The sequence below is a fragment of the Seriola lalandi genome, unplaced genomic scaffold (genome assembly GCF_002814215.2).
Source record: "Seriola lalandi dorsalis isolate HSWRI2012SDOR001 ecotype SW California unplaced genomic scaffold, Sedor1 jcf7180002054943, whole genome shotgun sequence".
Classification (NCBI taxonomy): Eukaryota; Metazoa; Chordata; class Actinopteri; order Carangiformes; family Carangidae; genus Seriola; species Seriola lalandi.
This window is the reverse complement of record NW_019525494.1, coordinates 423,285-430,162: the sequence shown is the minus strand read 5'-3', so window position 1 is coordinate 430,162 and position 6,878 is coordinate 423,285.

Below are 6,878 nucleotides of genomic sequence, written 5' to 3'. Positions count from 1 at the left end.
AGGGTGGGAGGAGGGTGTGTTGTTGGAACTGTGTGAGTCTCAGACCTGAACAGAGACGTCTAGCCGTCCCGCCTCTGACGGTGATGATGAAGAGCAGTTGGTGCTGCATGTGTGGCTGGTTCTTTGTCACGGTTCATTGTGATGCTGAACGCTCCGTCGGACCAGGTGTGGAAATCAAACATCACCTTGGCCGGTGCTCTGGCTTCAGCGTGGGGGTGTAGAGAGTGAGGGAGTGTTGGTGGTGCAGCCTGGTATCTGCTGCCCTGTCGGTTCATTGGACCATTTTCATCTATGTAATATTTGGATTTCAGCACAAAGGAATCCTGATACTTGGCGCTTGTTTTTCCCTCTGCTCGTTTGTTTCATGCACATTTTGTCAAACTGGCCTTTCACTGAGCGTTTACTTCCATGTGGACTATGGATGGTAATGTGGGTCATCTGATTGGCCCATCATTAATCTGCTGTCATCCTTTGAGCCTGTCCTTGAGAACACAAGCCTGGATTTTTCATCAAATTTCTTGGGTTTGTTTCTGGTCCTCTAAGAATATCCTCATGCTTTTGACCCCACGACCTTTCCTCTAGTGCCACAATAAGATCACAAGAAATGACAAAATCTAACAAGCCAAAAGAAAGCCATAAAATCTGTTCCACACATGAAACACACTTCAGGACCAGAGCAGAGGATGTTTTCACCTCAGCTTCGGACTTATTTTAAAGCTCCTCCAGTGTAAAGGTCTGTGTCCATGTGTAGTGTGATTATAGATCAGCTCTAGCTTCTATATTAATACTGTGAAAGTATCAAAGCCTCAGTCCACAGAGAAATGCACACAGCCTGTATTCAGAAACTGAGCCTTAAAACCAGCCGTCAGGACTTCTGGAACTTTGTGATGTCACAACAAAGCAGTCACCAAGCCCCGCCCACCTGGACCCACCATCCAAACCTTGCAGGATTTGGTTTCTCTGAGTGTTTTTACCTGAAATCTGCTTTATTTTTATTGGATCACTCAGAAAAGGGTTAGGGTTAGGATGCTTCCTGAGGCTGGCCACTCTGGTGAGGCGCCTACTATCTCTCCTGGGACAGGGGAAGCATCAGAGCAGGTATTCTCCACCGCTCGCTCACAGGTAACAGACTGACCCCAGACTGACCCCACAGCATGTCCACATGCTTCTGAACGAAAACCATTCCACAAGCTGTCCGCTGTGCTGAGGACTGAGGTCTGAAAAATGCCACTACAAGTTTACCTTTTGTTCACCTGTTGGTGATCATGTAGTGATCATTAATTAGCCGAGAGCGGAGGAAGAGGATAAATCAGAAAGTCTGGCTACTATTTGCTATTTATTTTATTTATATGATGATTTCTACACGGTATATCTAAGCTTTTATGCCAGTTCAGCACCGGTAAAAATAAACCCCTTCTTATGAAAAAAACATTACTGGTTTGGTATTTTTTTAAACATTCGTCCATTCTAAATAGTAGATTTTAATCTTGTCGCTTAACGAGCATCAGCTATCGACAGAAAAAAATTCAAAATGAGCATCCCTACTTCTTATGGATCAACACTTCACATTAAATACAGGAGAAGAGGAAATATGGACCTGGTTAGAGACTGTTTTACACCTGGTTTAAACTTGTTTTAAACCTGGTTTAACTGACATGTTTGAATTACTCTGTTCACATTAGCCCCAAACCGTCTTTCAGGAACTGCTTAAATCTGGCTTTCAAGTCATTAGGCTGGAATCAAAATATACACGCTACTTCTTGATCTGATAATATTGATGATTTATATGGTTTATATTGATTGAGGTGAGTGGGGGTGGGGCAGGTTTCTGTAGTAAAATCCTCCTGCAGCTCCAGGATGAACTGGTCGGATCTGACATGAACACAAGAATAATAATAAACAGATGGACTTCCTGTCGATGGGACAGAGGAACCTCGTCATGTGAGAGGTGGACTGGGTCACAGCTGACTCTTAATGACAGACCAGTACTGACAACAGGACGGACTGGTGCTAGAACAGACTCACAGGATCACTGGCACAGTACGAGGATCTGTGCTCAGCCGCCAGCAGCATAATAATCAGATCAGCCAATCCCGACGCCTCCCTCAACAATGGCTTACGTAGATCACTGCTGTCAAACTGCTTTTACACACAGTCATGGCCATTAGCCTGAACAGGCCTGAGTGGCTTCTCACGAAGACAGAAGGGAAAAAAAAATCAAAGCAAATGGAAAACATTCACAGTGACTGTTTGCCCTGTACCATGTCCAAAATGACTAAAGTAGAAAAGCATTACCGACAATTATGGCACAACTCTTGTGTTTGTCAGTTTCCAGTGTTTTTATTTCTCCCCCTCATCTCCATCCATCCTCTCTCTCTAATGTTGAATGAATCGCTCTCGCTCAGGAAGCTAACGGCGGCAGGCAGCTCCAAACACGCTGCACTCGAGGAGAGGGAGAGAGGCAGACACAGAGAAAGGATTAAATGGGGGAAGTTGGCCACCTGGATGAATGCAGGGACTGAACAATTAAAAATCAATTTACCGTCAAAAAGCTTTGCCTTCTAATTAGGACCGCCTGCAGGCCAGAGGGGCTTTTCTGTTGAAGGGCACTGCTGGCTTTTTCTTCTGCTCGCACATTTTTTCATATTTGTGTTAATGTTTTTCCCCCTAACTATCTCATTGTTTTTCATCCTCTGCTTACATGCCCACATAATGATAATGCAGCGGTAAATAGTGTATTATTCAGACACGGGCGAGTACAATAGCCCTAAATGTATCTGCCAAAATGGAGACACGTCTGTTTTGATTCCCAGCAGGTGTGCAGCGTTCGGACCCGTCTTTATTCTGATGGCGATGACAATGTCCCATAGAGCATGAAGCTCTGCGGCGTCTCGTATGGCGACAAACTCGGAGCAACAAACACATAAATGTTGCAGGAAAACAAATGAAAGCTCTTTGAAGAGACCTGATCCAGCGTGAAGATCCGTCTCTCTGCCCGACAGTCTGGGTGGTTGTATGGCAGCCATGTTGTCGAGCCTGTCACAGTGATGGAGAGCTGTGTTGTGACTGATGTAACCACCATGTTTCATATGTAAAAGGACGACAAAGAGCAGCGTTATATTAGACACTCTGCTCTCTGCACATACAGTAGCCAGGGGTGGAGGTATGCACAGCTGATGGGTGGAGGTATGCTGGGAACATGTGAGATCGCCATATTGTAAATGTTCTGTAAACCAGATTTTAAACAATAAAACAGCAGCAAACAGCCATTTTCTATGGAAAGATACAGAGGAGTAATGCTGTTCTGAGCAGACAATTAAGCCACACCCCCTCTGGGTGTGTTGTAATCTGAGTCCAAACGTGCATGTGAGTGAACCTGTTGGCCCTCCCCCTGTTTATGATATGGTGGCCCCCCAGAAACAACTAATTCAGAAAACGTCCTCATCAATGTGACAACACGTGCTGCAAATACACCAGCAGTGTTTCCAGGGGACACTAAAGAGTGACGAACCTATCTGGCACACACTTGACGTCGTTGCCCCATTTGTGACTTTAGACGTTAAAAGTAAAAGTGGAAATATAAGTGCGTCCGAGATGGGTTCATCACTTTTTTAAAAGTTATTTTTTAGGACATTTCGCCTTTATTCTGATAGCGACAGTGAGAGAGAGAGACAGGAAAGTCATGGAGGGAGAGAGGGACGGGGGATGATATGCAGCAAAGGGCCTCATGCCTTCATGGTGCACGCACGACCAGGTGAGCCCGCCGCGGAGTGTTGAGCCCTCAGGGCCACCGTACTGTAACGACACAGGCTCCGCCCACAGGTGAGATGTCACGGTGCAGCGTTCAGGTGAAAAATGACCTGCCAGGATTTCCTCCACTGAAGAAGAAGAAACTACCGAAGTTTTCATCTAAAAAAGACAACGACACACACACCAACTACACACCAACTACACACCAACACACATCAACTACACACCAACTACACACCAACTACACACCAGTACACACCAACTACACACCAACTACACACCAACACACACCAACTACACACCAACACACACCAACTACACACCAACTACACACCAACTACACACCAACTACACACCAACACACATCAACTACACACCAACTACACACCAGCTACACACCAACTACACACCAACTACACACCAACACACACCAACTACACACCAACACACACCAACTACACACCAACTACACACCAACTACACACCAACACACATCAACACACACCAACTACACACCAACACACACCAACTACACACCAACTACACACCAACACACACCAACTACACATCAACAGGTTGTGATTCTACTGTTCTACAGACACACAGACTCACAAACACCTGCCAAAGTCCTCAGAACACCTCTGTGAAAGTTCCTGCTACAGAAGTGTCTCCAGGACCAGATTTCATGACAAACACACACACACACACTCACACACACACACACACACACACACACACACCTGGTCATTATAAAGTCCCACTCAACAGGTGCAACAGCAGATATTGTGACTCCCTGTGACTCTGCACTGTCCTGATGAGGTGATATAAATTCATTTATATCACACCTTTCATACAAACATGCAGCGCAGAGACTGTTTCACAGAGCAAAACTAAAAACTAAATAAAATAATTACTTAAAAACAAATTTAAAAAAGTAAATAAAAAAATAACAACAAAGATTCACACAAGGGATGAAAATAAATACGAAGGATTCTGGACCAGCTGTAGTTTTCTTACAGACTTTAGAGGTAATCCAGTAAAAAGGGAATTCAGCATCTCAGCATCTTTCTGAGGTAAAACTAAGTTCTGACTTTGACAGAAAGGATGTTTAAATTGCCTTTGATTTAAATTTATATTCTCAGTCAAGAATCCAGAATCCTCAATGATTCTCAGGTCATTTACAACTTTCAGCAGTCTGACTCTGGTGGTGGTTTTTGCTCGATAACCAGACTGGAGCTTTTCTAATCACAAGAAGCTGATTAAAAACAATTTACAGAGGAAAGGTAGATTAGAAGTGTGTCTGTAATCGTTCAGCTCTGAGTGATCTGGACTGGATTTCTTCACAAGTCTTGAAAGCTGTGAGGAAGAGGCCTGAACGAAGAGGAGTTTATTAAACCAGTCGAGAGGCTGGAAACAGGATTTAAACTTAAACTTCACCCTGCTAATTACTTCACTTACAGCGTCGATGGAGGCCGATGGGCAGCCAGATCCCAGGGAGTTTACAGAGCTCAAACTAGTTTTTCTTTAAAACTGCTGATGAGTCATTATACAGACTGAGAACCAGTGATGCGTTTAGAAAACTTCCATTTGTAGAAAAAAGCACTTTGGGATTATTTTGGTTTTCTGAAATAATCTTTGAGATGGTCTTGTCCTCCTCCCCTCTCTGCATTATTGTAATTTATAATTTCATCTTTAAAAAGTCAAAATTAACATGTAACTTGCCTTTTCTCCGTCGTCTCTCAGCTTTCCGACAACTTCTCTTCAGCTGACAAATTACACTAGTTTTCCACTGTGATTTGCAGATTGATTGATTTTTGTGATTTGAGCAGGAGCAGCTGTATCTGAGGAGAGTCTTAATTTATCATTGAAATCATCAGCAAGGTCGTCAACTGAGCCGTCGGTATGAACCAGTTTTATCCTACACTTACATTTTACCACATGTCCATTAAAGTCTATTTTTAGGGAAACAAGACTGAATTTGAGCCTCGACTTGGATCCACAGGCTGACTGCAGCTTGTGTCCCAACAAGTGAAATGTTCCACCACAGTGACATTTGACCCCACCGTGGCTCGGGCCTCACTGCTGAGGAGGGTTGTTTTCGGCGGTGTCCACTGTCCTGATGATGACGATCTGCTCCAGGCTCTGGGCGCTCTGGTCGATGGAGGGAAGGTTTGAAAATCCAATAACTTGTTGATGTTTGGTTTCACAGCAACAGTCTCTGGACAGTCACATGATGTGGAAGACACAAAAATGATCAGATACAGGGACCTTGGTGAAATGAAAACATCACTACATACATATATATGTACATGTAGCGTTGGTGAATCACTTACTATAAAAGCAAAACTGCTCTATTCATGAGAAGCTCACAGTAATGGTGGTGAGGACAACAACTCCCATGATCCAACGCAACATTATGATGAGAGACCCCTAGATGCAGAAGTTACAGACTGTGTGTTTGAAATTGATTCTAAAATGAACCAGGAGCCAATTGAGAGAGGTCAGGATGTGATCCCTCCCCCTGGAACTGGTCAGCAACCTGGCCCCAGTGTTCTGGACTAGGTGCAGGTGAGTCGAAGATGACCGACTGAGTCCAGAATACAGGGAGTCACGGTATTCGAGTTGGGTTATATTGATGCTACGAAGCTGAAAGATGAACTGGATGTTACAGCTGCCTTTATATACCACCTGCTGGCTGCAGGTGGACAGGTGAAAGAGCAGAGAGCATCAAGATGGTGAGAGGAGGAAACATCAGAGAGACTCAGCCACATGTTTGAGCCTCAGTCAGACCAGAACCAGAGACTAGCAGACGGATCAGAACCGTTAGCACAGTTGGCAAAGTAATGGAATCCTGGGAGCCGAAAACACGAATCCCTCTGAGTCAGTTCTCATTATCCTGACTGTTTGGTTTTAGTCATAGATAGAGCTGGGTGTCATCAGCATAACGGTGTATGTGAGTTGTTTCTGCATGACTGTACCTAAAGGCAGCATGTAACTTAGCACATTCATAATTCCTAACGGATGAACCCTTTTGACTGAATGACCTCATGACCTTCCCTGCAGTGTGTCCAGCTCTACACTGAAGACTCTTTAGAGAAGCACAACCATCAGTTTGTCATTTGGTCTTT